The sequence below is a fragment of the Trachymyrmex septentrionalis genome, unplaced genomic scaffold, assembly GCF_001594115.1.
Source record: "Trachymyrmex septentrionalis isolate Tsep2-gDNA-1 unplaced genomic scaffold, Tsep1.0 scaffold134, whole genome shotgun sequence".
Lineage (NCBI taxonomy): Eukaryota > Metazoa > Arthropoda > Insecta > Hymenoptera > Formicidae > Trachymyrmex > Trachymyrmex septentrionalis.
Genome location: NW_017304482.1, coordinates 1002952 through 1012741, shown reverse-complemented (window position 1 = coordinate 1012741; position 9790 = coordinate 1002952).

The following is a 9790-nucleotide window of genomic DNA, read 5'->3' as shown; positions in this document are numbered from 1 at the left end:
CACACACACACACACACACACACACACACACACACACACACATACACATGTATAAATCTGTATACATAATTTAGAATATCAAAATTGTATTATTTCCTTTTTCTCTTTCTTATTTACTCTAAAAAATTGTATTTATTTTCTTTTTTTTTTACTATTTTAAAATGTTACTCGATATTGTTCTTTTATATTATACCATTATTAAATAAACTTCTCAGTAGTCTTTATTCAAATATAACCTCTCCTCGTATTTTTTAGTTCTCCCGCGATTGCACTTCGCCCTCTCCCCGATCACTTGGATTAAGTTCCATGACCGAAAGTCAGGGCATACGGCCGTATGGCACAGCTGGTGTTAAAGTGTGCCCTTTCGGCACACTGACCCAGTCTGGGCCCTTTAACTTAAAAGTACGCGTCGATTCGTGTGTCCGTTTAGCGGAACACGAACAGAGGTTTCCGTTTCGTCCACCGTTCGACCCCCGGCTCGTTAGGAGCCTCAGGACGAAGCGAAGTGTCTCCCGATTTGCGTCGGTCCTTCTCCACGGCTCCCTTGCGGTCCGGAGCCTGGACACGATCAAATCGGTCTAATAATTCGGTTCCTTGTTACGTTCATCTGCTCAGCTCCGCATGCGCGCGGAGCTTGGACGTAACAGAACTTTTAAAGAAATCTTAATGTTGCCTTATGTGTCGACTTTACACGTTTCGCTCATTGGGTATATAAGCGTCATACTCTTGCGGACAATATTTTTAATATGCTTTTAAACGTTATATCCTTACAGATATTTAAGTAAGTTTACAAAAGATTTAAATTTTACATTTAATATTTTTAATCTGTTCTCGAAGGACCAGCAATATCATTTATATCAGCAGTATGAAATCCTAAAGTGGGTTTTTTTTTAGCAAAACTACTGTATAATATGTTCATCGACATACGAGACAAATGTTTTTTTTCGATAATCATACTTAAAGAAGTTTTTCCTCTTGCCTTTAATGCTGATTTCACAATGCAAGTAGTATTAACGGAAGCTGGCCATAATTTGTTGCTTTTTTTTGTTTTCAAATCAGTTAAGAAGGAAAACGGTCTCTCCGCGTCGGCATTTGAATTTGGAAGTGACCATACAGCATTTAGAAGTTTTTTTAAGTTTGGATATTTATCGATGTTATTTGGATACTGAGATTGCAAAATTTGTTTCCACATATCATCGAATCTTAATTTAGCGAGACTGATTTTCTTCTGTAGTGTAAAATCTAATGGCAATGCAAACCATTCTTTCTTTAAAACTTCATAAAACTTTAAGTCTTCATCAAAACCACCGATAGTTTGAGTTATAAATAAAACATTGCTGAATGATGTTTCTCTATCAGTATCTTGTAAACATACTGAAGATCCAAAAACATTTAATTTTGATAAAAAAATATCATTTATAGGCAATCTTTTACGAATTTCTTCAGCAACAGTCACATAAAACATCAAACAGTTGCTTCGAACTATTATAACTACGTTTTCGTGCCTTTGCATCATTAATTCGTTCAGATATTCCTGACATTCTGATCCTAAGTTAATTTTATCAAGATTTCTTTGATTTTTTTTTAAACGAAACAGTATATGTACAGAAAAACATTGTATATGCTCATTCTTTAAAAAAGAAATTTTGACATATTTTATACAGTAATGTTAAAGATTTTGGTTGCAATTCATGAATTCGTGTTTCTAATGACTGAAAATGTGCATTAAATTTGTTTAAAAAATCTAAAATATATAATAGTGTAAGAAAAGAAAATATTTTCGTCTCTACATTATCCATTATAGATAATAAATCTTTAGCAGAACCGCATTTCATACTTGTACACCTATCAATTAGTTGTACAAGTATGAAATGCGGATTTTTTTTTCCAAAAAAACACATTAAATTCGGAAGAATGATAAAAAGAGCTTCATTCAAAGTATGCTCCATTGCTAGTTACACATTTTTCCCATCTTTCGGGCAATTTGTGGATACCACGCCAGTAAAAATCTTCCCCCTTTGCCGCGAACCATTCATCGAGCCATTTTTTCACATCTTCGAACCAAAGCGTTGCTCAGTAAGTACGTGACCCATCGATGCAAACAAGTGATAATCGGAAGGAGCCAAGTCTGGTGAGTAAGCCGCATGGGGTAGAACTTCCCAGCTGAGTGCTTCCAACGTGTCGCGAATCGGTTTTGCCGTATGAGACGGAGCATTGTCATGAAGAAAAATGACTTTGTGTTGTCTCTTTTGGTATTCTGGTCTTTTTTCAAGCAGCGAACGGTTCAAATCGATCAATTGTTGTTGGTAGCGTCCAGCATTAACCGTTTCACCAGGTTTTAACAGCTCATAATAGACCACATCCTTCTGGTCCCACCAAACACAGAGCATCGTCTTTCTGCTAAAGCGATTCGATGTGGATGGTGCGCCTGGGTCTACCCATGATTTTTTGCGCTTGGGATTCTCAAAATAAATCCACTTTTCATCCCCACTAACGATACGATGCAAAAACGACTTCCTTTTGTATCGTGCAAGCAAAATTTCACATGTGTTTTTGCGCCTCTCCATCTGCCTGCCGTCCAACTCATGCGGTACCCATCTTCCGGTCTTCTGAATCTTTCCCATCTCTCGTAGGCGATTGGAAACAGCTTGTTGACTAACGCTCAATTGCTCTGCGAGTTGTTTTTGTATTTGTGAATCATCTTCGTCCAACAATGCTTGCAATTCCACATCTTCGTACCTTTTTGGCGGTTTTCCGTGTTCCTTGTCTGCAACATCGAAGTCACCACTTTTAAAACGCCGAAACCATCGTTCACACGTATCTTGCGATGGAGCATGTTCACCATAAGCTTCTCGAAGTAATCGGTATGATTCAGCAGCAGTTTTCTTCAAATGAAAACAAAAAATTAATGCTGTCCGCGAATGCTCTTTGTTTGGTATAAATTTCGACATATCGAACACAGCAACACAACATTATGCAAACACTTTTTCAATTTATCACTCGTGCGCGTCTGACACTTGTTGATGGCACTTCAAAATGGCATAACAGTCAAATCTTCATACCACACACTGCATTGATGAGCCATCTGTTTTCTCAAATCTGCATTTCATACTTGTACACCTGGTAATTTGACTAATTGCATTCTATTATGTACTATTTTTGGCTCAATGTATCAAATAAGAAAAGTCATCCATTTGTCATTACAAATGTCAGATGTTTCATCGATAAATATTGTAAATTTCGTGTTCTGAATGTTGTTCATTTCGTTTGAACTGGACTCAAAACGTTCGTAATAATATTTGTACATTTTTTTACGACTCATTTTCATGCTCTGTAATACATTGGGACCCTTTTCAATATATTGGAACAAACTAAGAATCTCATTTGCAGTTGTATAAGCAAAATTTTTTTCCACGATTAATGTGTCTTTAAATCTTATTTCTGCTTCTTTTATACGCTCCTCGAATAACAAAAGCGATTCATTGTTTTATACATTTAAATTTGCATTCGGTTCACTTGTTTCATTAAAAGAACTTTTACATTTGTTTACATATGTTTCGGATTCTGCGAGACGATAGATATGAGATAAATGAGCAATAAGATACTTGTCACAGATTGAACAATAAAATAAGTTTTCATCATGTGGCGCTTCACGTAACCAACATTTGAACTGCTCAAAATATAACCATTTCTTTTTAAATGTTGGGGTATTGTTACATTTTTTAATTGAAATATCGTTAATAGATAATAAATGAATAGAAGTATCGTCATTAATGGACAATGTACAATATTATTTTCAAGATTATTTTTATGACACGCAGAATTCGTATGTCTCGAAACATGTATTGAATCGCATGAATAATTTTTATTGCACACATTGCAGTAATACATACTGCTATCGGATGATATTTTACGTATCCAAGATTTGTAGCTTTCGTCTGTAAGCCAAGCTTCTGAAAACTTCGCTTACATTTTTTAGTTAACTCGTCACACATGTCTCTATATAGCTGTTAACTAAATATATAAATATGTGTTATATAAATATGTGAGTATATGTGTGTGTATATGTGTATAAAATTCCACTTTACCTTCAATATCAAATAATATTGAAAATGATGTGAATCGCTTGCGACAATGCGAGCAGGAAACAACAAGAATATAGCGCATTGTTGCGGAAAAACTTTGATGCTCATTTATCACGAATGCATTTTACATATACACACATATTCCACGTGGAGGAGCTGCACAGAATGCAAGAGATCCGGGTTTGACTCCCGGCCGAGGCAATATTTTTCGCAATAAGTTTATTACAGTTTTTTAAATTTGGGAAATTTTGGGAGGATTATTAGTTCAGATTGATTGTGTGACTGTCCGATAATCTTATCGGCAACGCAATGATTATTTCTGAAAATTAATTCATTTTAAATGAATATATATTGTAATATATAGTAGTTCAACATCTTAACACTCAGACCGGTAGGGCGCTTCGTATCTTAAGTTGTAATATAAACGGTCTCGTTTCCAATCATATAATTTAAAATAAGTCGAGTCTACAAGTCGCACTGCGTCGAAGAATTTATCTTTCGGTATGCTACAGTGGATTGAGATAAAACTCTATTTCGAATAGATGCTCTTTACAGTTAAATCAGTAGGTACGTTGGTAAACAATGCAACCACATCAAGAAAAATTAAGCTGAAAAAAATTTTTTTTATATGTTTATTATTCAATTTGTTTACCAAATTAAAACTATTGCTAATGTGACTTGCGGCTTTTGGAATGCTCTTATATAACATTTTATGTAGAGAAACGAAAAGTTATACAAAGAGCTGTCCACCGAAAAGACTATGATTCTGAAGAGGCAATGCGGCTCGTGGGCCTTAGGAAAAACATACGCTAATTCTGCAATCACTAACATTTCAATTTCTACAGCCATTTGGTGTAATATATTCATAATCTCTCCACCTTGTCAGCAGCTCTTTAAGTTTGTTAGAAATCTTATTAGTTGGATTTTTTTTAACTTTTTCATAAGTCCCAACATCTAGTAACATATTATTGATCTTTTCTATATAAAAATCTTTATCAAAAGCTACTGTAACGTTTCCCTTATCAACCTTAGTAAAAATTATATTTGGATTGATAGCCACGAATTCATTCGACTGCTTTTTTTCTATTTAAGAGAAGTTTAATGTTCGTGTTATAGTGAGAAGAAAAGAAAGATAATCTATTAATGATAAGAATAATTCTGTTTTTGACAGTATTTTTAGTATTAATAGGGAGTCTATTAATATTATTTTTAGTATTTATTATAAATTCAATTGTTAATTTTTTAGTGTTTATAGTAGGCAAAGAAAAATTCTCTCCTAATTGTATCAGACATTTAATGTCATTAGGTATCGATGAACGGTTTAACAACCATTTATCTTTGACTGTGTTCATTGAGGAGGAAGACAGTTCGAGAAATTAGTGGGATCAAGTAAAATTTTTAATGTTAATAAAGTCGATGGATTAATCTGCAAAGGCTGTGTTAAAGAATATTTAATCGAAATATTATTTGGAGAATGATTGTTGTCGAACACGTTTAAGAAATGATCTTGCATGTTAGTCGCAAAATATTGTATATGTTGGATTTAAGTTCACAATTTTTCTGTTTATAAAATGACCAATCCATTTTCATATTGAATTTGTTAGATTCATTTTGGCAAAAGAAATGTAGATTTTTCTGTTGTTTGAAGAAAAAAGAGTTACAGATAGTAAAAAGATAATTCTTTATGCTGCGTACAAGGTTCAAGATCATGAACTTTACATGATTATTATATCTATATATGTTGTTCAACTTCAAACGTAACAATTTTTTGATGTGTGAATTAATTATAGGGGAGACCGGAGCTCTATGGGTCATTGACTGTTTAGAGAAATCCAGAATGTTTAGGTTGGTGCAATTGGTATTATGATTGTTATTTAGTTACCCATACTAATGTATCTATGTAAATGGCAGTGATTCACTTCCGTTTCACATCTTTCCATATACTCGTACATGCCGTCAAAGAATCTAATGGTGCAAAAGTGATTATTTTACCTCTCACAATTTCTTATATATTGTTTCTATAAAGTATGATATAGATATTACGAATTACATACGTAATTCTACACATCTTTCTGCATTTTCTCTGCAGTGCAGGTAATCATTTATTATTTACTTCGATGTTATATTTCACCATCTTTTATATTAGACACCATATACTAACAGGAGTTTAAAAAAATTTGCGTAACTGCAGAACCGTATATGCATAAAAAATTACGAGGACAAGTCAATAAGTTCTTAGAAAATCTGTCAGAGGGCACTCGCAGTGTCATATCACATTACTTTTTGACAAGTAATATCTTTCAGCTAATTACTGTCAAATTTTGAGCGAAATTCATCGCGTGGTTTTATTTCTGTAGACGATTAAAACGAACAACTTTTGTATTTTTTGCAAAATGGAAAAAACCAGTTTCATGCAGTAATCAAACATCTACATATGAAAGATTTAACACCGAAAGAAATCAAAGCCGAGTTGAATAATGTTCATAGCACATCTGCACCAGCGTTTGCGACTGTATACAATAGGGTGAATGAATTTAAATGTGGTCGTACATCCACATGTGATGCACCTCGTTTGGGACGTCCAATTGAGGCTGTTACGCCAGAAATCATCGATAAAGTCCACGATATTGTTTTGACTGATCGACGAGTGAAAGTGCGCGAGCTTGTTGAGGCCATAGGCATATCACATGGCACAGTAATTTCAATTTTGCACGAACAATTGGGTATGAAAAAGCTATCGGCAAGATTTAGCCCCCTACGATTATTTCCTGTTTCCAAAACTGAAGAAATGGTTCGGAAGAAAGAGATTCATCACCAAAGAGCAGCTCATCGCCGAAACAGAGGCTTATCTTGAAGGGTTGGATAAATCATATTATTCGGACGACTTGAAAAAGTTGGAGAATCATTGAATCAAATGTATCGAGCTGAAAGGAGACTATGTTGAGAAATAAAAATGAATCGATAAAAAAAAATGTGTTTTACTATGTTTTTACTATGTTTTTCTAAAAACTTATTGACCTGCCCTCGTATATAATCGTATTTTACGCGTATTTTTAACATATGATAAAAATGTAATTAGATAAATCTCTTTGTGTACATATAATTATGCACAGGCTATTCAAATTTATCAAATTTGGATAGGTTAGATAAGGTTAAGTTTTCGTGATGAAATTGGGCAATACAAATTCTTTTATATTCTTTCAGAAAACGATAAAAATGGTTAGGAAATATAATATAAAAAAAAGGTCGTCTAAGAGTACATATGAGGAAACCGATATGAAAAAAGCAATTGATTTGGTTGCTAAAGGAGGTAGCATTAGAAAAGTAGCTGATCGATGCGGTGTTAAAAGAGAAACTCTGAGACACAAGATTAAAATTATAAAGTCACCTGGTATGAAATTTGGACTTACATCAAACTACAGCCATCAAAAAATTTTTACTGATGTTCAAGAAAATTCAATTACTGATTATTTAAAAATGTGCTGCAAAATATTCTATGGATTGACAACAAAAGTCTGCTGTAAACTAGCATACGAAACTGCTGTTGTTAATAAAAATGTTCTGTGTCGCGGGTTGAGAAAAAAATAACAGGTAAAGACTGGTTGTTAAGATTTTTTTAAAAACATCCAAATTTATCACTTCGATCTCCAGAAAGATGTATTATAGTTTGGCTCGAGCTACGGCATTTAATCGTCATAATGTAGAAGCCTTTTTCGATAACTATCAAACATTATTCAAAAAAGAGCCGCGACTTGAAGATCCATCAGGAATTTATAATTTAGATGAAACTAAATCTACAATAGTTCAAAATAGTGGAAAAATAATAGCTAAGAAAGGTTCCAAAGCTGTATGTAAAGTAACAAGTGCGGAAAAAGGAGTTCTCATTACATGTTGTATTATCCGTGATGGAAATTATTTACCACCTGTTCTGATATTTCCTCGGGTCAATTTCCGCGATCACATGATGATCGGTGCTCCGCATAACTTTTTGGGTTTGGCATCCATCAGACTAGATGAATACTTAATTCTTTGTTCAAACAATGCAACATTTTATAAAATTTTCATACAGTACTAAGGATGACATAACCCATCATTTTTTATTTATGATAACCTTATGATAACATGAGAGTCGCATAAGTTTAGACGTCTTCGAGTTAGCAAAAGGTGTTCACATTTTGACACTACCTCCGCATTCAACACATCAAATGCAGCCCCTTGATGTTGGCCTATACAGTCCATTCCAAAAGTTTTACAATACTGCTATCGATTCATGGATGATGAGTCATTCAGGGAAAACTGTATCAATTTATGAAATAGCTGGATTTGTCGGCACAGCCCTACCATCTGCTATGACCTACCATCATCAAATAATATCATTAATGCTTTTAAAAAGACTAGCATTTTTTCTTATAACTCACATGCATTCAGGGATGATGATTTTTTCCCGAGTTTAGCTTCAGAACGGCCCCATGCAATAGATATGTTTACAGAGGAAACGAACAATGTAACAGGTTTATTATCTTTTCTATATAACGAATGCTATATATATCATGACAAATCATGTGTTATTAAAGTATCTACATATTATTTCTTAAATATTAGGTTAAGTAAAAAGTCGTCGCGTTTTTTTAAAAGACATCTATCAGTAAAAACTGCAATTACTTTCTTACCAACAATATAAATATATCTTGATAGAGTAAAGTTTCAGCTTTAAAAATCTCTTTTTTAAATTATACGATACGACAATTTTTAATGGAGTTATGAGCAATTAAAGTCAAAATAATTCTTTTATTTAATCCGCGATAACTCAGTAATCAAAAGTCGTAGGAATATTAAAAAAAAACGATTTTGTAGGGAAAGTATCAAGCTTTCACGATAGGTAATCGAAAATTTTCTCAAATTCGTTTTGGACACGTTACAAATCCACAAAGTGAGAAGAAAATTTTTCGTCTTTTTCAGCTCGTAATTTTTGGTATGTAAAAATTATCAAACTCATATAAACTTAAAAAATGTGATAAGCTTTTAAAAGTAGAGATTTCAAGCTTTAAAACCCTTTTCTTAAATTTGAATTTTATTCATTATTGACGAAGATATTGTATATACAACTTTGAGCTAAAAAATACGCGATGACTTTTTACTCAACCTAATATCTTAAATCATTTATCAATATCTTATAAAATCAATAAAATATCTTTTTAAATAATAGAGATCCAGAATTAGTAGTGAATGAGAAAGAAGTAGCAGATCAGGTCTCGAAGCAATTTAGAAGTCCTGCAGATATCAGAGGTTATCTTAAAACAAAACATCTCTCAAGCACTAGAAAACGTAGACAACAAGATAGCAGCACAATTTTAACTGCTTCTCTAGAAAAAAAAATCTTATAGAAAAGAAGGAAAGACAAGAAAATAAGAAGATCTAAGAGAAGATAAAAAAAAGATTAAGATTTTACAAAAAGATATTAAGATTATTTGTTCAACATATTATTTGTTTGAGATATTATTTCGTTAAAAAATATTATTTGTTTAAGAGATATTATTTCTTTAAGATTATTTGTTTGAGATTCGTTTAACTTTAATGATTAAATAAATTTTTTTTGGACTTCATTTATAAAATAAAACATTTCTTTGAAAATTTCATTTATTAAATAAAGCTACTTCTTCTATGTGACTCATAGTGCCCCAGTGTCTGACCCGGGTCGCATGGGA